The sequence below is a fragment of the Hemicordylus capensis genome, chromosome 4 (genome assembly GCF_027244095.1).
Source record: "Hemicordylus capensis ecotype Gifberg chromosome 4, rHemCap1.1.pri, whole genome shotgun sequence".
Classification (NCBI taxonomy): domain Eukaryota; kingdom Metazoa; phylum Chordata; class Lepidosauria; order Squamata; family Cordylidae; genus Hemicordylus; species Hemicordylus capensis.
This window is the reverse complement of record NC_069660.1, coordinates 142,078,908-142,106,471: the sequence shown is the minus strand read 5'-3', so window position 1 is coordinate 142,106,471 and position 27,564 is coordinate 142,078,908. Positions and strand designations below refer to the sequence as shown.

General features: G+C 43.2%; 1 long non-coding RNA gene across 1 annotated transcript in view; it reads right to left on the bottom strand.

Moving 5' to 3' along the window:
* Window positions 1–1,238: 1,238 nt before the first annotated feature.
* Window positions 1,239–27,564, bottom strand: part of LOC128324578 (uncharacterized) — a 52,246-nt gene continuing 25,920 nt past the window's right edge. Inside the window, exons 2-4 of the long non-coding RNA XR_008306951.1 lie at window positions 16,373–16,432; window positions 13,436–13,502; window positions 1,239–2,302 (exon numbers count right to left, since the gene is read on the bottom strand). This is a non-coding gene — a long non-coding RNA (uncharacterized LOC128324578). The remainder of the gene's footprint in view (window positions 2,303–13,435; window positions 13,503–16,372; window positions 16,433–27,564) is intronic.

The window sequence follows — 27,564 nt, the reverse complement described above, 5'->3', positions numbered from 1 at the left end:
AACAGACTGGACAACAAGTCATATGCAATCATTGTTTCAGATGTGGAAGTAAGGAACACTACCAGTCAGGGTGTTGTGCCAAAAGGTTACCTCCAAAAAATACTCAGGCAGGAAATGGCAGAAGGTCACTCCAAAGGGTGACCTTTGGACACAGCATGAAGATATTGGATTCTTCCCCCCCTTTATTTGTTGTTCAGGAGATTACCACACTTACCATTTGGGTTTTCTCTGAGCCCAGCATCTTCTTCAAAAGACCATGGTACTTATATAGACAGATGCAAACAACAGATGAAGGAAGCATATGAATTGACATCACAATATTTCCAAACATCTGCTCTCCATGGAAAACAATGTTATGACCAGGAAGTACATGGTGCTACCCTTAGCCCTGGAGACAGGGTGCTGGCTCAGAATCTTTGTGGAAGAGGAGAACCTGGGAAACTGAGAGCTTACTGGGAAGACAAAATACATATTGTGCTCCAGAGGAAAGGTGATGGCCCTGTATATGCCGTGTGTGAGGAAAATGGCAATGGGAACATTCGAGTCCTTCATCATGATTTATTACATCCCTGTCACTTTTTAACTCAGGAGCATGCTTCTATCACCAATAAATTACACAAGAAATCAAGGCACCACAAAAATACTGTGTATCCCAGCTCTAGCAAGGCAGACACTGACTTCAGATAATGATGATCATTTATATTACGCCCCTCCACCACATACAGGACACATGGTGGATAGCACTCTTGACCCAAGTGCACCAACCGTGTTTCCTTCTGATGAACCAGAGCTTACTCCTGCCACCTCTGATCTTCCTGACCCTGCAGATCAACCCATAGATTTACCCGAAGAGGGTATAGAAAGGCTGGAACCTTCTGCTCTTGAGTGTGTCAAGCTGCCAAAAACTGAGTCTGCTGCATGTCGTCCAAATGTGGTAGATCATCCCGTGAGAAATGGGCCCCACATGTACTGTAGAGGTGTGCATGGAAGCGCGGAGCTGCGGTCCGGCACTGGGGTGGGGTTCCTTTAAGGGTGGGGGAGGGTTTATACTCCTCCTGCCGCTTTCCCCCCTCTGGCGCACATATTTCTGTCAGTAATTGGGGCGGCAGGATACCTCCCTGCCGCTCCTTCCCCCGCTTGGCTGCACGTGCGCTTCTCGTCTCCACGACGTGCATGTGTGTGTGTGTGGCCGTGCACGCATGCACGTCGTGGAGACGAGAAGCGCACACGTGGCGTGCGCACGTGCAAAAGGCTTCTTGAAGCCTTTCTATGCCTTAGCTATGTACCCATAGATAAGCAGGGTCTGCCCTGGTTGCATCTGAATGGGAGACTTGATGTGTGAGCACTGCAAGATCTTCCCCTCAGGGGATGAAGCTGCTCTGGGAAGAGCAGAAGGTTTCAAGTTCCCTCCTGACTTCTCCAAGATAGGGCTGAGAGAGATTCCTGCCTGCAACCTTGGAGAAGCCACTGCCAGTCTGTGAAGACTACACTGAGCTAGATAGACCAATGGTCTGACTCAGTATATGGCAGTTTCCTATGTTTCCACCCAAACCCCAAACCGCTGATGTCCGCACCGGTCTGGAGGCCTGTAGAATGGCCTCCGGACCAGTCCGGGCACATCACTAATGTACTGACCTATTACCACCCTGCCTCCTGAGATTTGTAATGCCACCTCCCCTCTGTTCTTTAAGAAGCTTTTGAAAACTTATTTACTTTGCCAGGCGTTTAATTTTTATTGTGTGTGTCTGTTTTTTTCCTCCCCCCACTCTTATTTTCATTGTTGTTTTAATTTATGTAAACTGCCTCATGTCTATGGAAGTCGGGCAGTCAATAAATTTGCTAAATACATACATAAATAAATGCAATCCAGTCTGGTTATTCTTTGTTAATTGTTAATGCAGTACTATCACTTTAAAAAGGAAAGCCTAGTGGAACTCTGGGGAAAGGGAAGCAGAACTCTGGGGGCGGACCCAGAATAATTTTAGAGTGCGCTTAGACAAAGAGCAACCAGACTGTAGAAGTATCTGCTGAGTTGTGAAGCAATAACATTTTGAATTCCCCGCCCCATTGTCTCCTTGGATTATGACAGCGTTCACATGGAGTTATCCATCCAAATGCAAACCAGGGTAGACCCTGCTTAGCAAAGGGGGAGAGTTCATGCTCATCACCACAAGAGCAGCTCTCCTCTCCCTGAGCTGTTTTGCCTGAGCAGAGGCTGTTTTCTCCCATGAAACTTGATGTTCCTCATTCGGCTCCATGGCAAATTTAAGACTTGCACCTCTCTCTTTTAGGGATTTCAAACCTACAAAAAAGAAGTCAGCATGATTAAGATTGTGTCTATGCTGTGCTTCCACAGACACACAGAAGAGGTGCAAATCATTCATTCATTTATTCATTTGTTGCATTTAGATACCACCTATTACAGACATCTCAAGGTGGTTTACAAAAAATAAAAACCAAACATTTTAAAAGATCATTAAAATGTATATAAAATTCAAATTAAAATAAATCAGTATTTATTTATTTATTACATTTATATCCCACTCTTCCTCCGAGGAGCTCAGAGCTCATGCTTATTATTATCCTCACAACAACCCTGTGAGGTAGGTTAGGCTGAGAGATATATGACTGGTGCAGAGTCACCCAGTCAGTTTCATGGTTGAATGGGGATTTGAACTCGGGTCTTCCTAGTCCAACGCTCTAACCACTACGCTATGCTGGTAAAATTCAACCGAAAGCCTGGCTGCAGAGATGCATCCTCAGGTGTTTCCTGAAAGCCATCAAGAATGGAGCCGTTCTAATTTCAACAGGGAGTGTATTCTACAACCCTGGGCCAACTACAGAGAATTTGAGTCTCCACAGAGAAGAGAGTCTGGTGGCACCCTCAGACAAACCTCCTTTGATGATTTTAATAGGTGACAGGATTCATAATGAAGAAGATGTTATCTTAAATACCCTGGGCTCAAGCCATTAAGGGCTTTATAGATAATAATCAGCCCTTTATATTTTGCCCAGAAACCTATTGGCAGCCATTGTGGTTCTTGAAGAACAGCAGTAATATGGTCTCTTTGGGACATCAATGGAGACCAATCCGGAAGCAGTATTCTGCACCAATTGCAGTTTCCAGCCTACAAACAAAAGGCTGCCCAACATGGAACGCATTGTGGTAGCCAAGCCTGGAGGTTACCTGCATGTGCACCATTGTTTTAAGGTCACTTTCTTCCAGGAAAGGGTGCAGTTGGCATATCAGTCGAACTTGAAAAAAAGCATTCCTGGCTACTCCCTCCACCTGTGGTTTCAGAGAGATGTTTGGATCCAGAAGTACTCCCAAACTGCATACCTGCTCCTTCTGGGGGAGTGTACCCCTGTCTAGAACAGGATGATCTACCCCATCTCCTGAATTATGGCTCCCTACAATGAGCTTCTCCATCTTATTTAGATTCAATCTCAGTTGTGATCTCAAGTACTGTATTCAGTACACTGAGAATCCCAGCTGCTTTTTAGCCTACTTTCCAGTACACTTGTGAGATCACCCAGCATTCCATGTGTGTCTCCGTCTGTGTGTCCATCCATGTGTGTGCCCCCATCAGCACTGCAATGCCTGGACCAATATGAACCAAATTGGGTACAGTTGTAGGGACACAAACAGACACCTCAATGGTGTAAGTTGTGATGATGTCATCCACCCCAGTTCAAGATGGCGGATGCATAAATGCCTGAGGTACATGTGGGCTGACTTGTGAATCGCCTTATCAATTTGAACTAAATTTGCCACAGCTGTAGACACATAGGGATGCCTCAATGGCATAGTTTGTGATGATGTTATCCACCCCGATTCAAGATGCCGGATATGTGAACGTTTGAGTTGCAAGTGGGAACCGATTTGTACCATATTTCGTACAGTTTTAGGGACACATAGGGACACCTCAAAAACATAGTTTGTGATGATGTCATCTATCCCAATCCAAAATGTCCTCCCACAGGGGACACCTCCATGGCATAGTTTGTGATTATGTCATCCACCCTGATTCAAGATGGCAGACATGTACACATTTGAAACACAAGTGGGCTAACTTGTGAACTGCCTAACCAATTTGAACCAAATCAGCTACAGCTGTAAGGACACATAGAGATGTCTTAATGGCATAGTTTGTGATGATGTCATCCACCCCAATCCAAGATGGCAGATGCATGAATGTTTGAGGTGCAATTGGGCTAACTTGTGAACTGCCTATCCAATTTGAACCAAATTTAATCCAGGTGTAGGGATAGTGAAAGGAAAGTAGGCAGAATACTAGAACAACTTTTTGTTGTTGTTTTTAAAGAAAAAAAAGCAAGTTTCTAGTCCTTATGGCTGTGGAGAATTGCTTTAAAGTCTGTGGGCAATGCTTGCTGAAATTGCAGGAGCTGGAGTTTTGGCTGGATACAATTTCCAGTATTTGGTGGCAAGACCAGAACTGTACAGTTTTGGTTGCCCCATCTCTAAAAAGATATTACAAAGTTGGAAAAAGGCAACCACAATGAACAGGGAGATGAAGCACCTTCCTGATGCTGAAGGACTACATTTTGGTCTCTCTAGAAAAAGTCTACTAAGGTAGAGCATGATAGAGGTGAAAAAAATATTCATGGTATGGGAAAAATGTATAGAGATATGTTTTCCACCTTCTCTCAAAAGTTCTCATACTAGAACTTGGTCATTCAATTAAATTAACTGGCAGGCGATTCAGAAGAGAATCTAGTATTCCCTCAGGCATAATTAATATATGAATTTTGCTGCCAAGATGTACTGATGACCACTGGTTTAGATGGCTTTGAAAGGGGATTAGACAAATGCATGGAAGACAAGTCTACTAATGGCTATTTGTCATGATGACTCCCTCCAGGTTCAGATGCAGTTTAGCTTTCCTTGTCCCCAGATGTGGGCAGCTTGGGTGCAGAATTTTAATGATTTTAGCATGTACACAAGCCTGAGTGTAATTATTCTCCCTACTTCTTTCATCAGTCTTCTCTCCCTCAATACCATCATCTTCAGGTAGAGGAATTAATTCCTTCCCCCAGATCAATTCAGTTATTGTCATGATAGCAAAAGTTGTATTTATTCCAGCAAGTCCACCTTTTCCTGTAGCAATCTCCCACAGTCTCAAAGGATGAACAGGAGCCTTTTTCTTCAACCCTGTTTCAGATCACAGATTCTTAGTGATCTTGTAGCCTTGGAGGCAGAACAAAAGCACTGCAGTTAATTGAATGGAACAAGAAGACATTGGTAATAGGGGCTCAGTGCTCATCAAACTTCATGTCCCAAGAAATGTTGCACTCCTGGCAACCCATAACTTGCCCTTGAGGCTGAACTTGCTTGTCTCATTGATTCTTGTTTCTTATTTGGAAACCGCCGCCATGCTTTAAACAAATGCAAGTATAGATGCAGAAAACTACCATATACCATTGTCTGGGAGCCAAAATGATTCAGTGGCTAGAACATCTGACTTGAAACTGGAAGAATTGGGTCCAAATCCCACTATAATCATAGCCTCTTTGATGGTAGCCTGGAGAAAATCTCATACATATTTTTGCCCCATAATATGAAAATAATAAAGTGGTACTCCACAGGAGAGAGGGTCCCTTTTCCACACTTCCTTGGTGCATGTCCATGCTGACTTCCATTAACAGCTGCCATGTGCTGAGAGTTGTAAAACATGGGCTGTAGCCCAGAGGTTTACCATTGGTTTTGGACTTGCCGTTTAATTATGCAATTCTGGTTGAATGTTCTGGATATGATAAAGGCGATAACAGGATATACCTTAACATTTGATTCAAAAATAGTCCTCTTTGTCAAAGCGGTAGTCCTAGAGGATGATTTAGAGTTGGTTTTGGGTTTTTTGTTTGTAAACCGGCCAGAGAACTTGCGTTTTGGGTAGTATAGAAATGTATTAAATAAATAAATAAATAAATATCAGCTGTAAGACTCTTTATTTCATCTTCTTGCAAATGTACACATCAACCTTCATTAATATATCAGTGTAATATTGTACACCGCCCAGGGCCTTTGGATGGGGCGATCAATCAATCAATCAATCAATCAATTGATTAATTTAAAATATTGGTATAAATGTATTTGGGACTTTGCACTACCTACAAAATTAATCAGAACTGAATATAAAAGCAGACAGATGTGTACAATGATGGATTCTATTTGTTACTTTGTGGAAATCTAAATTAAATGATGATGATGATGATGATGATGTGCTCCTTTACTCTTTGTTTTCTGTGTTATGATTGTATTATATTTTTGCATTTTAAAAAAAAGAAGATTTCTAATTTAGTTCCTAGCATCTCTGGCTAGAGGATTTCCAGCAGCAAGTCTAGGAAAGACCGTTTAGGCCAACGGCCTGACTGAATAGGCCCAAAATAAATAGGCCAAGGGTATAAGGCAATTTCATATGTTTAACTCAACACTGGGGCTTTGGGAGGTATGCGGCTCCCATTCTTATAGTAGCACAAAAAAAACTACTCAGAGCAGAGTTGCACATTAAGGATCAGGATACACACAAGAAGGAGAGGTCTATCAATGGCTACTAGTCGGACAGCTGTGGGCCACCTCCAGCCTCAAAGGCAGGATGCCTCTGAGTACCAGTTGCAGGGGAGTAACGGCAGGAGAGAGGGCGTGCCCTCAACTCCTGCCTGTTGCTTCCAGCGGCATCTGGTGGGCCACTGTGCAAAACAGCATGCTGGACTAGATGGGCCTTGGGCCTGATCCAGCAGGGCTGTTCTTATGTTCTTAAGTCTCAGGTCCAGGCTGGAGCCATAGTTTGCCATACTTGAATCTAGACTTGGTCTGTTTGTAAGTAAGACAAGTTAAACACCAGCACAGCCAATAGGAAGATGCAGAGCTGGTTAGTTCAGTTGTTCTCTGCCTGCTTTACCATTGGTTTTGGACTTGTCCAAAACGTGCAGGGGAAACATCCTTAAGATGTTAAGCAAGGGTTAGTTAGGCTTTAGTGCTCTTGACAGACACAGAAGCTACAAACAGAAGCTACGAACAGAAGCTTCTGTGCCTGTCAAAAACACTAAAGCCTAAGGAACCCTTGCTAACTGGGCAAAGAGGCATATCTTAAAGATGTTTCCCCTACATGTTTTGGACATGTCCAAAACCAATGGTAAAGCAGGCGGAGAACAAATGAACTCTGACCAGCTCTGTGTCTTTTCATTGGCTGTGCTGGTGTTTAACTTGTCTTACTTTTCAGATTGTGAGCCCCTTGGGACAGGGAATCTTCTTAATTCCCCCCCCCCCATGTAAACCACTCTGATAACCTTTTTAGTTGAAAAGAGTGCATAAATATCGTTAATAATGATAATAATAACTTCTTCTGCCGAGTATTCGTAGGGTAAAACAGAGCAGCATGCCTGCAGAAACAATGTCTCAGAGCCAGGGCTGGCCTGCCCACTAAGCTGAGTAGGTAGTCACCTATGGCGGCAAGCAGGGAGGAGTGGAGATGGCCCAGGTCATGTGCCACCCTCGTGGAATGGCAGCGCGCGTGGTATCCTGGAACTTCCAATGGCCCAATCCCCACAGCCCCTGCCGGCTCCATGACGGAGCTGGCAATCGTGTGGGCAGCCGATCCAGCTGCCCAGGGCTGCCTCTTGATCGTCTGCAGGGAGAATGGGCTAAGCCCACTCTCCCCGCAAACCCCTTTACAGCTCTTCACACTAATCGCGTGAAGAGCCTCTCTGTTTATTTAGGAGAACTGTGTGCATCAGCAAAGTTGGATTTCCAACATCTGATATCTCTGCCCCCACCACCAGGAGGAATGAGAATGCAGGGCAAGTGCCCCAGATAGTGTGGTAGTGGCCCTTTAACTCCTCATCCAGCACTGGAGTGGGAGGTGGCGGGGCGACACAGTGATTCTCAGAAGCTTATGGGGTGGCACAAGGCAGCCTGGGAAGCCAGTGTGGCTCCTGAAGGATGCGCGGACATCTGGGGATTGTATTCCCACTCAAACCTTCACCCACATGGCATCCCAGCAACCATGCAGACTTTTAAGGCTGTCCTGCATCATTTCCTGCCCATCCATGCCCCCCCCCACCACCAGTCTCCTGAGAATCACTGTACCGTCCTGCCACCTCCACGGCCGTGCTGGGTAGGCAGTTAAAGGGCCTCACAAGCACCACCCTACTTTGGCACTTGGCCCACATACTGATGCCTCGTGGTGGTGTGGGCAGGGATTTCCAGCATCAGAAACCCCACTTTATGGATGTGCACAGTCCTATTATTTAGTTAAATGATTTTGCTGCTGCAGTTTTTTTGCTCTGTTTTATTGTATTTGCTTCTGGATTTATTAATCACTTACATGTTTCTAGCAGAGGTGGGATAATATTGATAATGATAAATGATAATTAATTTTGCTGTGAATCTTGCCTCCATTTAGTGAAATCTCTCTCTCTCTCTACACACACACACACACACACCCTCTGAAATGACACTCTTTCACTAATATTACTAATTCCTTCCTTCCTTCCTTCCTTCCTTCCTTCCTTCCTTCCTTCCTTCCTTCCTTCCTCTCTCCTGTGCTGCTTTCTGTGGACTATATTCCAAGGTGTTAATAAGGATTTTATCTTTAATCTAATGTCACATCAGGGAAGTTTTTTAGATTCCTCTCCAAAGTGTGATGGAAATGGTTAATCCTTGTTGCTTTGAACTGACAAATTCAGGGCAGCAAAGAACAGCTATGCTCTTGTACCGCATAGGATTCAAGCAACAGTACAATTCTTAGGAGGAGCTATTATTAACAACATTTTCATATTTTTGACTGCTGATCTAGCAAGACATCTGCTAGCCAAGATTAAGCCCAAGGTCATGTTGGGTGACCAATTTAATAAGGGTGGCCTTTGAGTGGAATTTGGCATAAATTTTAATTTCATGTTATTGCATTTGAAAGTGAATATAGAGATTACATTTTAAATAAGTGACTCACTAATGTTAATTTCCTCTAACTAAAAGCTGGGCTCTGGCGGCATATTTTTTATCCTGCTTTCCTTATACAGCACAATATTTGCCAACATCCTTTATTATCAATATCTTTAGGATTCTTCAGAGTTATTTTGACAAAATGATCTCCAAAGTAGCCTACATTTATTGCAGCAGAATGTCTAAGAGTCTGAGTTGTAAGCCAGGATGTCTCTGCTTCCAATCTTACCTCTGCCATGTGGTCCTGGATAAGATACTATTTCCCAAAATGATTTGAGCTAGGGATATGTGAATCAATTCGGGAACAAATTGATTTGTAACCAAATCTAGCTGATTCGGGTGATTTGGAGACAGAACAAATCACCCCCATGGTCCATTGGCTAGATTTGGGTCCAAATCAAATCGTGCCAGATTCGATTAAAAATACTTCGAGATTTGGATTCCTCCTATTAATTTCCCCAGATTCCCAGCTCTCATTTTTTAAAAAAAGCTAAACTCTAGCCCTTGGAGAAGTGGAGTTATGGAGCAAAATGTGTGCTTACTATTTTTCAAGAGTTTGGATTCTTTGGTATATAATAACTTTTCATCAATGAATCCCTATGAGGATTCATAACACACCTACATTTCTTCTATTCATTTTGACTGTCTTTGGACAGTGCCAATTGTCAACTGCTATGTGCCAACTACACCCTCTCCCGCCTGCAAGTCACTGGGGTACTACTCAGTTTATGTTCTAGGAATTTTTCCAAGTGTTTAGACTATTTGGTGTGGATTCATTATACACCAAAGAGTGTAGTCAAAGCTACACTTAGTTAAAACTGAGTATCCAGTGGCTTGTGGGGTAGTTGGCACTAATTGTAAACCGCCCTGAGCCTTTTGGAAGGGCGGTATAAAAATTATAATAATAAATATTTAAATAAATAATAAATAAATAATTCCCCACCCCCACCTGCAAAACAGTGGGGTCAAAATGAACAGAAGAAATGAAGGTGTGTAATGAAGACTCCAAAAAATCTAAACACTTCAACAATTCCTAAAAAATAAACTGAGTACCCCAGTGTGATTTTGGATGGGGGTGGGGGTGTCAGATTCAGACACAAAACAAATCAGGTGTGATTCAATTCAGGCACAAATTGCATTGGAAACATCAATTAGTGCACATCTCTAGCTTCAGCCACCATTCCGCCTGCAATATGGAATGCAAGATGGGAAGGGTCATAATACATGCTTACCTTGCAGGGTGGTTGTATGGATTGCTGAAATACTTATAAGAAGCTTTTCTAGGTATTAGTAGCTTGATTTCTTCTGGGTTGAGGGCACATATATGGAGGGATGGCTATAGGATTCAATGGACCCTTTCCCCTCTTCTTATTTCCTTGGTCATGTGTATACTACAGTTCATTGCCCATGATCAGAAACAGGAAATAGTGTCCCAGCCATGTTGTTGCAGTATTTATACACACTCCAAAGTGTGGTGGAACTGCACAAGATGGAAGTGTCTGCCAGCACAGGTGGTGGGCATGAGAAGGAGACTTAGTCTTTTCTTCTTCTACTGGTTCTTATAGCAGCCATCCATACATGCACATTGGGATGTATCATCATCTAACATTTGTTTCCTGTTCTACAATGATGAAACATATTAACTGCTCCTTTTTAAAAGAAAAAGCTTTTTTAATTAGATCTGTGGAGCTGGTGATTTCTCCTACAAGCACGCTGATGCCAATTAATGTTGCTTTTAAAATGTGTGAAAGTAGCTATGAATTAACAAACTTGCAGATAATTAATTACAAGAAATACTTTTCTTCAAACAAAATTAACAGTGCAGATATCAGATTGTTTTCTTCAAAATATGTCTGTAACAATCCTGTGTATATTTCCAGCTTTATCCAGCCCTATCTTAAGGATTTGCTGTGGCTGACAGTATACCGGTGGCATATAAAAACACAAATATAAAATCTAATACATTGAAATACGATCCAGTCTGCATCTCCTTTCCTTAAGTGGGGTGCAGCCTGAGGATGCATTTTCACAAGTGTATTGATGTGTACCCATGTACACTAGAGTTTCTCAAGTTTCGTCCTCTCCATGGCTTCTTGAAGTTAAATCTCTGAGTGAGTGGGAAATGCATCTTGATTCAAGTGCAAATATCTGTCTTTCTATCTATATCAATATCTATAAATGGAAATGCAAAGTTGCTACCCCCGCCCCCTTAACTACTTGTCTAGATGTAGCTGAGTTATGCTGTAATAGGTACAAAGCTATGTTGCTTAATAGTCACTTCTGGATCTATCTATCTATCTATCTATCTATCTATCTATCTATCTATCTATCTATCTATCTATCTGTCTGTCTATCTGTCTGTCTATCTATCGATATGGGATAGATCGATCTATCTCTATATACTGTAAGATATTCCCCTCAGGGGATGGAGCCACTCTGGAAAGAGCAGCTAGGTTCCAAGTTTCCTCCTCGCTTCTCCAAAATAGGGCTGAGAGAAATTCCTGCCTGCGACCTTGGAGAAGACACTGCCAGTCTGTTTAGACAATACTGCAAGGGTCTAACTCAGTGTATAGCAGCTTCCTAAGTTCCTATCTATCTATCTATCTATCTATCTATCTATCTATCTATCTATCACCAGTCTAGTGTAGTGGTTAGAGTGTTGGACTAGGACTGGGGAGACCTGAGTTCAAATCCCCATTCAGCCATGACAGTCACTGGGTGACTCTGGGCCAGTCACACATATCTCAGCCTAACCTACCTGACAGGGTTGTTGTGAGGATAAACATAACCATGTACACTGCTCTGGGCTCCTTGGAGGAAGAGTGGGATATAAGTGTAATAATAAATAAATGAAAATCTCTCTCTCTCTCTCTCTCTCTCTCTCTCTCTCTCTCTCTCACACACACACACACACACACACACACACACACACACACCAGTAGTGGCTCATTGAAATGAGCTGGGAGGTGGGTGCTAAATGAGGCACAGCTGCCTCTGGTTTCCTGGAACCCCGGCATTAACAAGACTGGCATTGCCCTCAGGCTATTCATTTGTCTGGTAGTGTGGCTCTCAACTCTGGGGTGGAGTGGGGTGGGACAGAGTGGTGCAGCCAGGGCTGCTGGGAACCAGGGGCATGTGTCCCTCATTTGACACCCCCCAGCTCGAAAGGACAAGCCATGACTCACTCTCTCTCTCTCTCTCTCTCTCACACACACACACACACACACCCCATTATTAAGAGTTAGTAACCCAATTGTTCTCTCTTGGCTACTGTCTCTGCCTACCTGGCTTCCTGAAACCCAAAAGGAAGTCATTCATCCAGCTACCCTATATTAACCCAACATAACCTGATCCATCACCACCATGAGTGATCTATTGAAAATTCTTACTTTAAAAAAAAAATGTTATAGTTCATCGACACCTTGGTGACTTTAGAATCCCATGTAGAACAGACCAGTGTTTCTCAAGCACCGGTCCACGGACCGGTGTCAGTCCACCAGGCATTGGGTACCGATCCGTGAGGCATCACTAATAAAAATCACACACACACCCCCAAAAAAACCACGTTTGGGCCAGCAGGGGCCACTTGGAGCTCTCCAGAGCTCATTTCCAGGCCACCCTCGCTGCTGGGTAACGTTCATTTCACTTCATCGAAATGAACATTATCCAGCAGTGAGGGCTGCCTGGAAATGAGCCCCGCAGAGCTGCCTGGAATTGGATTTTTTTTGGGGGGGGGATTGCCTGGGGGTGGGGTTTGGGGTGAGTGGGACAACCCCCTTACTAATAGCTGGTCCAGAAAACTGTGCATGAATAATGTACCAGTCCATTAAACCAGACTCCAAAAACGTCCATTAAACCAGACTCCCAAAACATTGAGAAACACTGAAACAGACTATTGCTGTCAGATCTCAGTCAAGGCCTGCTTCACGTCACCAAGTGCTGAGAAAAGGGTGTGGTCCAAAGCAAACAAATTCAAGACTGGAGAAAGCAGATCAGGGTCCAAGGGGCTAGGGGCATTGGGTCAGCCCATCTTCCAGGTGAAGCACTGGAAGTCTGTTGCTTGTAGCAAGCTGCTCAGACTGATGACCAACTCTGAGGCCAGGACTTTAAAGACCCCAGATAAACAGAGACTGATTTGTTGGGTCAGTAGACAATTACAGCAGCCTAGGAGTGAAAGGCTCTCTGAAATATGCAAAGCCTGAAACACCTATATCGGGCAGCAGTGATACAGGAAGATGCTGAAAAGCATCATCTCATACTGTGCGGGAGAAGGAAATGGTAAATCCCTCCTGTATTCTACCAAAGACAACCACAGGGCTCTGTGGTTGCCAGGAGTTGACGTTGACTTGACGTCACACTTTACCTTTACTGCACTTGCACTGTCAACCACAGAGCAAATCTTTACGTGTAGAAAAAGCACATGGTACAGCCCTTCTGGGATGCACCACTTCAGAAAGCAGGAGAGTTACATACCTTATTGGAATATGAAAGCTGATCGCACAGAATTCTTAGTGTTGCTTGTGGAAGTGGGATTGTAGTCCTAATATGAAGAGAGAATGATTGTTCTTAGAACAGAACCATATAGATCAGATGTAGACAACCTGTTACATTTTTCATGACACATCTCTCTTACCGCTGCGGGAAAAAGGTCATGTCTTTTGTGAATCAAGGTTCTGATCTGTATTTGGCAGCTAGCAGTACCATACTTTGCATTAAATATATATTTATTGAAAGACTGACATTTTGTGAACCTTGAAAAATGTGCATTTTTTAAACTTCTTGACATCAGCCATTAGTTATTTAGAGAACGCACACTTGAATGACTTTTAGGCTGCTGTCCTGTGCAGGCTTTCATAGGAGTAAGTACCATTGAACTCAGTGGTGTTTACTTCTGTGTAAATAAGCACAGAATTGTAGTTTTTGTAACTTTTAAAAGAGGAACCTGTAAGAAATGAAAACCCTCAACACTATGGAAATATGTGTGCCGTGTGTGCGGATTAAACTGTACTGTGGCCTCAGATTGCCTGGACCCTGACTAAGAGGCTGCCAAGCTGAGATATGTCAAGGCATCAGTCTACCTCATCATCAGTCATGGTAGGGGTGCTATCTAGGAGAAAAACTTTAAACAACAACAAAGAAAACATTAACTACAATGAACAAATTCAAACCTCCTGCCTGCTCCGCCATGGCCTCTGATTGGAGCTGGACCTCCAGCATCAGCCCATCATCAATGGCCTGACAATGGCATGGGTGTATGCATGTCTGAGTGTGTCCCCTTACACAGTTGCCCATACCAAACATAGATCTGAATGATAACAAGCCAATTGAGAAGCAAGGAGGTCACCAGCCAATTGCTATTTTGTGCCAGAAAACCAATAAGAAGCATTAGAATGGGCAAACAAAATGGCTACTTGAATTGACGAATCAATTTGATTCAAATCAGGGTTGATTCCATTTGACCTCTAGAATCACCATGAGATCCAAATGTGATTCGATTCAAGGTCAAATCGGTCAAATTGGTGCAATTCAAATGAACTGATTTGCCAGTAAATCTTAGTGAATATCCCTACAATGAGGTCAATTGCACATGAGGCACACAACAGTAATTCAGATCTGCATTATAACAGATGTGTGTAATGTACAACAAAATACAGGATGCACCCTGCAAAATTGATGCATGTATTTTAAATACATATCCTTACCAGATGCCAGCATGTGGAAAGGCAGAACTATGTACAACAGTAATGGGACATCTACAAACCTTTACACATTCTTGTCAAGAAGCATGAGACTAGTTAATAGCTGCAGAAAACTCTAGCTTTGTATTCCCAGTGGGGCTATGGACTTGTGCTCTTTGAACACAGCACCATCATGTTCCAAGCAAACCCATTTTGAAAGCCAAGAGAATTTCAAAAGCACATGAGCATCTTCTAACATATGGAGATTATTCATAGTTAATCAGATCATTGGTCCTTTTACCCAGTTCTGTCTACTCTGACTCACCAGCAACCCTCCAGGGCCCAGATGACCTGTCCCAACCTTGCATGTATATAGTGCAGGAGCAGGAGGATTACAAGAAGATAATGTAGATGAGCCACTTTGAACACTCTAAATTGCTGTATAAATGCTTAGCATTATTTCTTAATTCCAGGAAATGCCCTGTACTTTATTTTAAGTTATTATAACCCTTCTAGCAATGAGGGACTTCACTGTTTATCATTAAAATGTAAGCAACATATTCTGCTGAGGTTTCAGAATGTTGTATCTCTTCTTTCAGGCAGAAGTAAATTTATCCAGAAGCTGTCCCATATATTTAAGAAAAACATGATGGAAAATACTCCACAGCTCTAGGTAAGGGAATGCAGGCTCAGAGTAGATTCTAATCATCAAAAAGCTATGTAAAAATGTTGACCTTCACAGCATGTTCAAAATGAACGGAATGCCTTATATATCCTTTAGCCTTCCCAGTGGCTATTTAAGTCTCTCTCTCTCTCTCTCTCTCTCTCTCTCTCTCTCTCTCTCTCCCCCCCCATCTCCCTCTCCCTCTCTCTCGACCAAGAAATATGATATATTTTGTTAGGGAATTCATACGTAAGAGTATATTATCATAAGCACACTTTGCTCTTGTAATCCAGGCAATATCTATTTTAGTATCAAATCTTTTTGAGTTTATTTGTTAAAGGCAAATGTTTTCTGAAATGATAAGACTCTTTTCTGAAAGCAGTGAGGCATCTTGACAATAAAGGCTACAATCCTTAGCATCCTTACAGGGAAGCAAGTCCTACTGAAATCTATGGAAGTGATTTCTGAGTAAATAAATATGGTTTGAGTGTAATGGTGTGGAAATGTGCCCAAGATGATAGGCGAAAGGAGGCCATAAGCTCTATTTTTGCATTACTCCCTTGGGCTGTTTTAATCTGAGTCAGTGGATGGGAAATTAAGATAGCAGCTGTTAAACTGTCAGCAGCCCCTAACTTCTCTCTAAGGTGGGAACACCTTATAGACCCTTGCCCTATAGTACCACAAAGAAAACCTTTTTACATTACATCACACAGGTGGCTCCTTCCCTCACACCTAGAGTAATGTGAGATGCCAAAGCAAGGGCCACATGGGAGCAGCCTATGCTGTGATTCCTCCCCACATTGTTAATTCTGGTGCTGCCTCTTCTGCACCCTGGCATGGAGGTGAAGCTGTCGAGTGGACTCCTCCCATGTGCCCTGAAGCATTTCCTTTTAACCCAGCTGTGTAGGAAGGTGCCAGAAAAGAACCACACAGTGAGAGCCAGTGTGATGTATTGGTAAGAAAGTTAGACTAGGACTGCAGAGAACCAGGCTCAAATCCCCTCACAGACATTAAGCTCACTTAGTGATCTTAGACCAATCACTCTCTCTCGCTCTTGGCATACCTTACCTCATGGAGTTGTTGGTGAGAATGAAATGGGAAGAGTACTAGGCACATTTCTGTGAGCTCCTTGAAAGAAGAATGGGATATCAATCAATCAAACATCTTTATTGTGGTCCAAGACCAGCATAAGACAGAACAGTAGCGCATGATTAATAATAATAAAAGAAAGTTATGGAATCATACAAATATACTATTTTAAAATTGCTACTCTAATACTATAAGACTATACTATAATAGTATAAACCTGCTACACCTTAGAAAAGAGGGCAGCTGTGAAATAATTAAAACCTCTTATAAACAACTATATTTTAAAAGGTTATGAACATATACAATAATAAAATATATAAAATGTAAAAAGCAGTGGCTAAAATGGAGTATGTGAAATAAATTAGATAAATGGGGACACTAAAAGGAAAAGATAAAATAGTCAGTAGTTTAAAGTTATGCAGAGCTGATACAAGGGTACGGATTGGAGGTCAAAGCCTAGCAGATCCTACACACTGCCACGCAGAACTTGGCAGTATTATACGTGAAGTCCAGGTCTTCATCTGAGAATGACATCTGGGTATAGAAATGGCTTGGGTGTCCAGTTACTTGAGAAGTAGCGGAAATATAAGCTTGGCCCGACTGTCTCTATAAAAGAGGCAGAAGAGGAGTACATGCTCTGTGGTTCCAACCTCCTCAGCATCACAGGGAGAAGAATGAGATATAGACATCATGCATACTCAGATGGCAGCAGCTCCTAGGCCACCAGCATAAGGCAAGAAAGGGGCCATGAGAATCAGAGAGCCCAGAAACCTTTACTTGGCATTTTTACAGAGATCTTTGTAGTCTCCCACAGATTGCTAATCAAATTTAATAATCAATTGACAACTCTTAAGTGGCGCAGTGGGGAAATGCTTGACTAGCAAGCAGAAGGCTGCCGGTTTGAATCACCCCTGGTATATTTCCCAGACTATGGGAACTATGTTTTCCCAGACTATGGGAAACACCTATATCGGGCAGCAGCGATATAGGAAGTTGCTGAAAAGAATAATCTCAAACTGCACGGGAGGAGGCAATGGTAAACCCCTCCTGTATTCTACCAAAAGAAAACCACAGGGCTCTCTGGGCACCAGGAGTCAAAATCAGCTTGAGGGAACACTTTACACTGACAACTCTAAATTCTAATAGATGATATTATTAATCCTCTCTAATAAAAGCCTTGGTGTCCGTCCGTGGACGGACACCAAGGCGTGTGTTCGTGCCTCCCTGGCCTGTTCTGCGCCTGCGCGAAGCGCAGGCGCAGAACAGGGCAAGGGAGACACGCTCGCCGGCACCCGGCAGCCATCTTGGGCGGCCAGAAGCAGCCGCCCCGAAGAAGCCGGAAAACCGGCGCCGGGGTAAACTGGGCGAGGCAGCGGCTCCGCCGCTGCCTCGGCCAAAAGAGACGGAGGCCGGGGGCAGAGCGGAGGCCACTTAAATATTTTTTAAAAGGCACCCGCAGCCAACGCCGCCGACCCTCCCTCCCAGCTGATCCCCCCCCTTAAGGGCCAAATCGGCCCAGCCACTTGCCTCCGCAGCTTCCGCCGCCGACCAACCGCCCGCCCACCCAGCTGCCGATACCTCCTTGCTCCCGGAACACGTCCTCCGCTTGATCCGCTGCTCGATTAACAGAAGGAGAGAGGTGCTCGCATGCAGAGCTCCACTCTCTTTAAAGTCTCTTCCCGAACTGGCGCTTTGCGTCCTTGCCGCGCAAACTGCCAGTTCGGGAAGAGACTTTAAAGAGAGTGGAGCTCTGCATGCGAGCACCTCTCTCCTTCTGTTAATCGAGCAGCGGATCAAGCGGAGGACGTGTTCCGGGAGCAAGGAGGTATCGGCAGCTGGGTGGACGGGCGGTTGGTTGGCGGCGGAAGCTGCGGAGGCAAGTGGCTGGGCCGATTTGGCCCTTAATGAGGGAGGGAGGGGGAATGGCAGCGGGGGGACAGGAGAGTCGTTACTAGGGCCCGTTGTTCAACGGGCCAAAATTAACTAGTGAACAATAATGTGCATCAAACATACTTGATACATTTTTTCTTCCACTGCAGGCTTCCTTAATTGTTTCTATTTTTTCTGGACATACATTTTCCTCATGAAGATATTGTTTGGTAGAAGAAATTCCGTATCTGCAGATTCCCCTTGCCCACTCCCTCGACACACTTCTTCTTAATTGCATTGCAGACAGTTGTGTCACATAGATTTTTTTTTTCAGACCATTAATAAAATATCACTCTCTCTTTTCTGTCTCCATGTCAGGATGTGATTAATTAACATAAGTTATTGTGGTCGAGTTGCTGTGAATCAACCAGCTCAACTCTGACCTCTAGTGAAGAAAATGAATAAGCTGCAGAATCAGCAATGCAATGTCAACTGTATTGCAGGAGAAGTGCTAGGTGTATAGGGCTGGCAAAAAACCAGATGTGCTCCTATTCATCCTGTTGTGTATCAGTCTCTGGCAAATTGTTCTCCTGATTTGTCTCTATTTTCCCTTTTGGGAACATTTTGTGGATGCCCCTTAAACATTAGTGTACATGAATATACACTAAAGTTGTCATTCTTCAGGTTCTACACTCAGGGCTGGCTCCAAAGAGTGGGTAAGTCTTGCATTTGCTGCAGTCTCTACACTAGGAAAGGGCCCACAGTCAAAGCTTCATTGTAACCATTCTCATTTTGCATGAAGAACCCAAGTGGTTACATAGGAACATAGGAAGCTGGCATATATTGAGTCAGACCATTGGTCTATCTAGCTCAGTATTATCTACACAGACTGGCAGCAGCTTCTCCAAGGTTGCAGGTGGGAATCTCTCTCAGCCCTATTTGGAAAAGCCAGGGAGGGAACTTGGAACCTTCCCAGAGTGGCTCCATCCCCTGAGGGGAATATCTTACAATGCTCACACTTCTAGTCTCCCTTTCATATGCAACCAGGGTGGATCCTGCCTAGCTAAGAGGACAAGTCATGCTTGTTACCACAAGACCAGCTCTCCTTTCAGTGTGAAAGAACTCTTTCTATGCCATACCTATTCTAGCAAAAGTATTTCCACTGTGCATTCCTGATTCAAGAATTCTTCAAATTTTGGAGCTAGCTCTGTTCAAGCCCCTTCTCCTCTCCCACGGCAGGACCAGAGTGTCACCACCATTTCTGCTGTCCACCCAGAAACGTTGTGTTTAAAGGGAAAGGTGCAGCAATATGTAGGAGCATGTGAGAAAAGGGAGGTGAAGCGATTGGCAAGTGACTTCCAAATTTTGATTAGCTTTGAAAAATAAGCCAAGCTATTTCTAGTATTCACTGAGGTCATTCACATAATCAAAAAGAGTGTTCTATATGGGTTTGGCAGCTGTGTGTGCGCCCAATTTCCAGTTGCGTGGAAGCAAGGTAAGAGGAATACCTGAGTAGAAGTGATTGTGTGAAAGCAAGGTAGGAGGAAAAACTATGGCTAAACACTCTTTAACTCAGTCTTCTTTAGCTCAGATTTTAATCAGAGCCAAGGGAGAATTCAGGGTTCTTAGGAAACTGCAATATACTGAGTCAGACCATTGGTCTATCTAGCTCAGTATTGTCTTCACAGACTGGCAGTGGCTTCTCCAAGGTTGCAGGCAAGAATCTCTCTCAGCCCTATCTTGGAGAAGCCAGGGAGGGAACTTGGATCCTTCTGCTCTTCCCAGAGCGGCTCCATCCCCTGAGGGGAATATCTTGCAGTGTTCACACATCAAGTCTCCCATTCATATGCAACCAGGGCAGCCCCTGCTTAGCTATGGGGACAAGTCATGCTTGCTACCTCAAGACCAGCTCTCCTTGTAATGTCCAGCTCTTCTTTGAGGTGAGCATTATGCGCCCCAGAGCTCAGATATGGGCCCAACCAAGCTTTGCTGGCATCTCTAATCAATTCTGAACTTGGCTACAAATGCAACCCGTGGAATCACAGAGGACAGCTGCTGCAGATCTCCTCTACAAAGCTACTGCTATGCCAGACCTTCTGCTACAGTGTTACTTAGCTCTGATACAGCCAGACAATTAGACTCAACCCTTTGACCTGCTCAGTAACCAAATCCTTTTGAACAATGCTATATTCAGTAAAATAGAATAAACACTATTGGCCATGGCAAGTACATATTCCAAAGGACCTGGCCTCTTAGCCAAATATAATTGTCAGTAAGACACTTGCCCTGTCATAGGCCCTAATCTTGTCAGAACATAACAATCAGCTCAGGACTTCCAACAAAATATGTTTGCCTTGGTCTTGCTGCTAAACTGTGTAATACCAATGACATTGCCAACTTAAATGATAGCTGGTTGGACCCCTTTTGAATTGGTGCAGCTGAGTAGGCCTAATAAGATCATTAGTACTGAAGGTACACTGTATTGGAATGAAGGCAATATTCTTGTTGAGCCAAATAATGGTTACTTGGCATAAACAAACAGTTGTTAGCTGCTGTGCTGTACTTGTTATATGAAAAACATGGTGTTGTTTAAGATCGAAGCCAGCTTTGGGGGCACATTCACCACAAGCAATGTTCAAAGCACATGGTCAGTTAATCAGGGCTAATGGCAAGTTTGCGCCCTTAACCCTGGCTAACAGCCGGGGCTCCCTTGCAGGTTTGCTGCCATGCTGCTCCTGGAAGCTGCATGGCTCCTGGAGGTTCTCATGTTCAGGCAAAGCTGGATTGGGCTTCCCTAACCCAGTTTGGCCTGCACATGAGAACAGCCTCAACCAGTATGTACTGCAAATGCTTGTGTATCAAATACTAACACTTTGTTGCAGTCCAGGGAAAAATCATCCCTGAGCGGCAATATTTTACCAAATTATACAGATTTAAAAAACAAAAATCCTTCCATAGTTTTCAGTTTGGCCTACTTATCAGGTAAAAGAGTAACAGAGGAATACCCACAGGCATCTTGTTGGACTAAACCCTTTTCCTCAGACCATCACCAGGTGTAGTAATATCCTGTGGTTACAGAGAAAAAGTGACCTCATAAAATGCCTTTTGATTTGTGTTTCATTTTGGTAAGGAGAATCAATCACTTTGATCATACCTGATTCTGTTGCTTCCCTACTAGAAGTACACTAGGAGATTTCTGATGAATGTGTTTGAAACACATCAGCTGCCCTTTAAGCTCTTGCATTCCCTTGCCTATGATTGGAGGTTGGTTGTTGGTTTGTATATGTTCAAAGAGAACCTAAGTGTTGGCTCTATTACTAACTGACCTCTGTTGCTCTGGCCAGCCTTGTAAGAACAGGAAAGAAATGAGTAGGACCTTCATCATTCTGAATTTGGTTTTTAATGGGAGCTCTCTAAGCCTTTGGACTGCTTTCAGAGAAGCTAAAATAAAGCTGATTAAACAGAACATTGTACACAGTTTAAATCCGCCTCCAGATAATGAAGGTCAATGCGGGTTTCCCATAAAAAGGACAGATTAGACATTTTGAACATAAATCCAGTTGATAATGAAATCTATAAACAGAAACCTTTTCTGTGTTGTATAATACTTGAACATGACATTTGCTGTCCGGCAGCCTCTAATTTTATTGTCAATATTACTGTACAGCATTTACTTCTGAGAAGGCATTAAGCATGGTCAAACCAGAAGGCATGCTTTAATAATGCTGCAATTAATATCCCTTTATGATGCAGGGATATAATAGGTTTTTAATCTGTTGAATTAAACTATCTAGCCTGGCAAATCTCTCAGTAAAATTAAAATTTCTCATTTGCTTATGTGGGAGCAAATTTCCATTTCTATCTTGTAAACTGTTCAATAGAATAAGGGTACAACTCATTAAAATATTAATTTATGAGAAAGGATACACCAATACCAAAATAAAATAAAATAATACCGCAAAGTCCATTCTGATGAGATATTTTGCATCTGTATATAATATTTAGAAAAAATCCCACTGGTGCAAAGATCTGAAAATGCTCGATGAGAAGGGTCACCTATTTAAACTGACCAGAAACCAAAAAATAAAGCCCCTCTTCTGACAGAACGGCAAAGTGTTGGTCCAACAGACCTGCAGTTTGCCTTCATCCCCCCCTCCCCAGCACTCTCCCAGACAACCACAGTCTTCTGTCTGGGAGCCAGCAAAGTGTTGAGCAGGCTTCCTCCGGCCCTGGAAGGACAGCCCACACCAGCCCATAGGATAGCAAGTAACCCAGAACCCACAGGAGGACATTCCTCCTTTAACTCTGGTTTGGAGTTCATTCCCAATTTAGTTGTTACGGTAGAGTGAACAGACCCTTAGACCCTCTTGTTTGTTTAATCCAGCTTCAGCTACTGAGATCTTTGAACTGCATGGATGACCTATTCCAATGATTCATTTTCTCATGCAATAATCCACGAGGAAATAATTCCCAGAGCCATTCAGGGGATGCAAAATGTTATGCCATGGATCACAGTAAATTCAATATGAAATATGAAAATAACAACAGTCTTCTTTAACAGCTATGCACCATGGAAGAACATTAAAGATACGTGTGTTATATTTCTAGCAAAGAGTAACAATATCTCACTAGTGTTCAGAAATATAGTAAGGAGATCTGATATTTATGTCCAAAAATCCTACTAGAATAAAGTTCCCTATGTGGTGAACAAACAATTGAATAACTCCAGAAATAATCATGTAGCCCTCAGGCACATATTTTTGGCAGGCACACAGTGGGTTTCAGGAGGAAGGGGAGATGGATGAAAATTGCCACACCCCTATAGCACCAATGCAGCATTAGCAGCACCTGCACTATGTTAGACCGCATGCCAGACAATATTTATTATTTTGAGGTACTCTTCCCTATTTTGTAATTAAAACTGCAACCACAATTTAATCAAATTTAAGCCCCTTTTTAGGGACAAAAATTGTACCTCAGTTTGAATTTTAGGGGCAAGGGTGAGGCCGTTGAACATGGGCTCCCATATAAAGGAGCCAGCGTGGTGTAGTGGTTAGAGTGCTGGACTAGGACCGGGGAGACCTGAGTTCAAATCCCCATTCAGCCATAAAACTAGCTGGGTGACTCTGGGCCAGTCACATCTCTCTCAGCCTAATCTACTTCACAGGGTTGTTGTGAAAGAGAAACTCAAGTATGTAGTACACCGCTCTGGGCTCCTTGGAGGAAGAGCGGGATATAAATGTAATAATAATAATAATAATAATAATAATAATAATAATAATAATAAACTTCAGGATGCATAAAGTTACCCTCAGATAAGCAGTAAGCATTAGAAGACTCCGAATTCTTCTCCAGCTTCAAGGTTAATCAAAGCTGGAGAAGAATTCCCAACTTACCCTAACTGCCCACCATCTCTTCCTTCAAAGAGCTACCAGCTGTCTGCTGTCAGGAGAGTCCCCCTGTAGGAACTCCCCTTTGAACAGTGGGAGTTCGTTTGACGCCGGAGGTCAGGCAAAAGAGGCTGCATTCCCCCAAACCACAGGAGGTAGGGAGATACCTCCCCACTGCAGAGGACCCTTGGTGCAAGAGAGTCTCCCAAGGGAATTGAAGTCTCCTTCCACAACTGTTTTTGAGGGTTCACCTCTTTCTGTCACCCTCCATAACTGCATTTGCTCATGTTCACGCCTTTCTGTTCCCTTCCCTCTGTCACAATTCAGATAAGCTCTTTGGAGTTAGAGGTATTCTTTTCTTTCTGTTTATTTTGCTCTACAAACTATGGTGTACACAGATTAGCTACCTACAAATACAAATACCTACACATTTATTTTAATTCAAAGCAATTCTGGGCATTTCTGTTAAGAGCAGTTTATAATTTGAAAAAATCATAATAAAACAATTAACTAAAAAAAACCAGTAGCAAAAGGGAGTTATACTACTTATGTTAGCCACGATGATGATGATGATGATGATTTATGCAATTTCTATACCACCCTTCCAAAAATGGCTCAGGGCGGTTTACACAGAGGAATAACAAACAAATAAGATGGATCCCTGTCCCCAAAGGGCTCACAATCTAAAAATAAACATAAGATAGATACCAGCAACAGTCATTGGAGGTACTGTGCTGGGGGTGGAGAGGGCCAGTTACTCTCCCCCTGCTAAATAAAGAGAATTGCCACATTTAAAAGGTGCCTCTTTGCCAAGTTAGCAGGGGTAGCATGATGATGATGATGATGATTACGCTAGGCTGAAACCAACCAAATGCAAAGTTCTGCACTGAGAGAGAGGGGGTGGGGTGGGATATGCAGTATCTGGTTTGGCAATCATGCATGTGAAAAGCATTTCACGATTGCAGCTGATCACAGGCAGTGATTACAAGCATAACAGACGAATGTGATTTTAGGCTTTATTAATAGAAACATAGTTTCTAAATCACAATAGTTCTTTATTTTACACCAGCCAGACTTCTAGACAAATTGGAATGGGTTAAGAGGAGGGCAGTACAGAAAATCAGAAGTCTAGAAAACAAGCCCTATGAAGAAAAGTTGAAGGAACTGAGTATGTTATATTTGTCTTGGAAGAGAGAAGACTGGCATGTAGGGGACATGACAGCTTTCTTCAAATACTCAAGGTATCACATAGAAGAGGGCAAAGAATTGTTCTCTGTTGCCCCAGAGGGAAAGACAAGATCTAATGGGGTTAAGTTACAGGAGGGTAGATTTCTGCTGAACATTTAGAGAAATATGTAAACAGTGAGAGCACTTTGACAATGGAACCACTGGCCTAGAGGGTGGATGGGCTCTTCCTTGTGGGATGTCTTCAAGCAGAGACAACTATCTGCTGAATTTGCTCGAGCTCTTGATTTCTTGCATTGAGCAGGGGGGTGCCCTATATGGACCCTCCAACTCTATTATTCTTGCCATTTTCCACTGGCCAACATCCAGAGATATTTTATCTATCTGTCTATCTCTCTATTGAATGTATATACTGCCTGACTCCAGAGGCTCTAGGCAGTTATGAGGTACATGTGCAGTGACACTGTTCACATGATATGGGGGAAATATGACTTTCATTGATCTCCCCTTCCCTCTGAAGCAGACTATAAGGCTATTCTCATGATCACGCAGTACCAGGCTAAGGGATGCCAGCCCAGTTCCATGTGGTCTTGTGTTGCAACAGGAGCCGCACGGCTCCTGGCAGCAAACTTCCAAAAATACCCCTCCTCTTAAACCAGGTTAACAAAGTGAGTGCTCCATTAGCCTGGTTTTTCCGATCGTGAAAAGCCACAGCGCGGCTCCGCATTGAGTCACATGGAGACCCCCAACCGGGAGGCTCCAACAAACCTCCCAGACTTGGGGGTCTGCCCAGAATGCCCCACACACTCTTACGGGGCATCCTGGGACTTCCAGGGGCCGGGCAGCCCCCAATCCCCACTGCCCCTACCAGTTCTATGATGGAGCCGGTAGTCATGTGGGTGGCCAATCCGGCCACCCAGGGACAGCTCCCTGCTCATCTGCGGGGAGAGTGGGCAAACCCACTCTCCTCGCAGAGCCCAGTAAGGCTCTCCACACTGCTCATGACTCCTGAAAATATGTCCCTGGAAGCTGACCTCCAGTGAAAAAGAGCCTCTCTGCATGTGTGCTCCTTTAGCCTGGATGTCAGCCAGTCGGTACGTTGCTTCTTTGTGTTTTGAGGTGCAAAATTCAAGTTCTGCTTGCTCCATTGATGCCATAGGAGAGGTCATTAGGATCCAGGAAGTTATAGAATAGAGGCACCAAGGTAGGAACCAGCTTATCCTGCTTTATCATTCTATCTAAAGGTAAAAGTCAGATCTCGGATTATAACCTGGCAACTAATCTTGTCCCCAATTTCCTGTATGTCTAACACTTCATGAAGGGGGATTAATATTTTAATATTCATAAACGATTTATAGCAAGTCACCTACAGTAAACAGTACTCAAGTCAAAGAAATATTATTATTCTTAATTCAATATTCCCTGTTTGCAATATTATGCCTTCGATTTGTAATAGTATGGGTTCTTTGCTTCTGAATTCTTATTACGAGTAATTTTTGATCACACCAGACCTGCCTGTAATGCTTGTTCTGATTCAAATGTGTGAAATTAATTTTCAAATGCAACTGGCAGCTCAGTTTCAAATCTACAGAAATAGACGCTGCAAGTACAGAAGAGTTGACAGCAATTTTCTTGTGTTCCCTTGCATAGCAATACCCACAGCCTTGGCTCAGAAGACAGTGTTGTCAATCATTTTATTTTTAAGCCTTTTCTTTCTTCTTCATGAAGATATGTTGGAATTGGGTTTGATATAGGGAAACGCTAGATATGTGGAAACAGAATCAAACAGTACATTTGTCATAAACTAGGAAACATGAGATGCAATCATCTGGTTACTAGTACAAATATTAAAATGCTTTGTGGCTGATTCACATGTGCATATAACTGGTTGACTCACAGCCAAACATATGAACTGCAATGGGAGATAGTGTTTTAGTGGATATGAAAGATCCATCTGATGTATCAGTTCTGTGGTATTGGTTCACCCATGTGCGTTTTCACTTAATGCTGAACTCACTGATGAATGTGTGTGAATAGTCCCCTTCAGACGTTATTAGTAGAGATGCTGTACTCGAGAACAGCATCTCAAAGTGGGTCCAGAAATGATGCCCACCCATTGATCAATCCTTCCTGCCTGTCAGTGAATCAATCCAGGCAGTGTGATGCTTGTGGTTACAGAGGGGTTTATCTGCAGTGGGACATTCTATAACTGTGATGGCTGCTGTTTCTGTGATCAGAAAGGGCAGACAAATGCTACTGCAGACAAACATTGCTGTGACTGTAGTCAATGCACTGCCTGGATTGATTGACATGTGGGTAAAATTGAATGATGGGTGTATGGGTCTTCCAAATCCACCTTGAGATATACTCAAGTTCAGGGTCCCTGCTAAAAATGTCTGAAAAGGACTTATGAAAGATTGTTTGCATGTTTTGTCAAATAATTCCAAACTTCAAGAAAATGCCAATAGTGAACACAGGATAAATAAGGCAAATTAATTACATATAATGAAAATTTACTTGTTTTGTGAAAGTTTTGAGGGTTTTTCCCAGTGTTGATAAATTATGGATTTACGTTCCAGCAGGTAGAGGTGTGGTGATATCAAGAATGGTACGGCTTGCCTCTCAGTTTCACTTCTGCAGTCAGAGGTGCACCTAGGTAATTTTGGGCCTGGACATAAGATATGCATCACACACACACACACACACACACACACACACACACACACA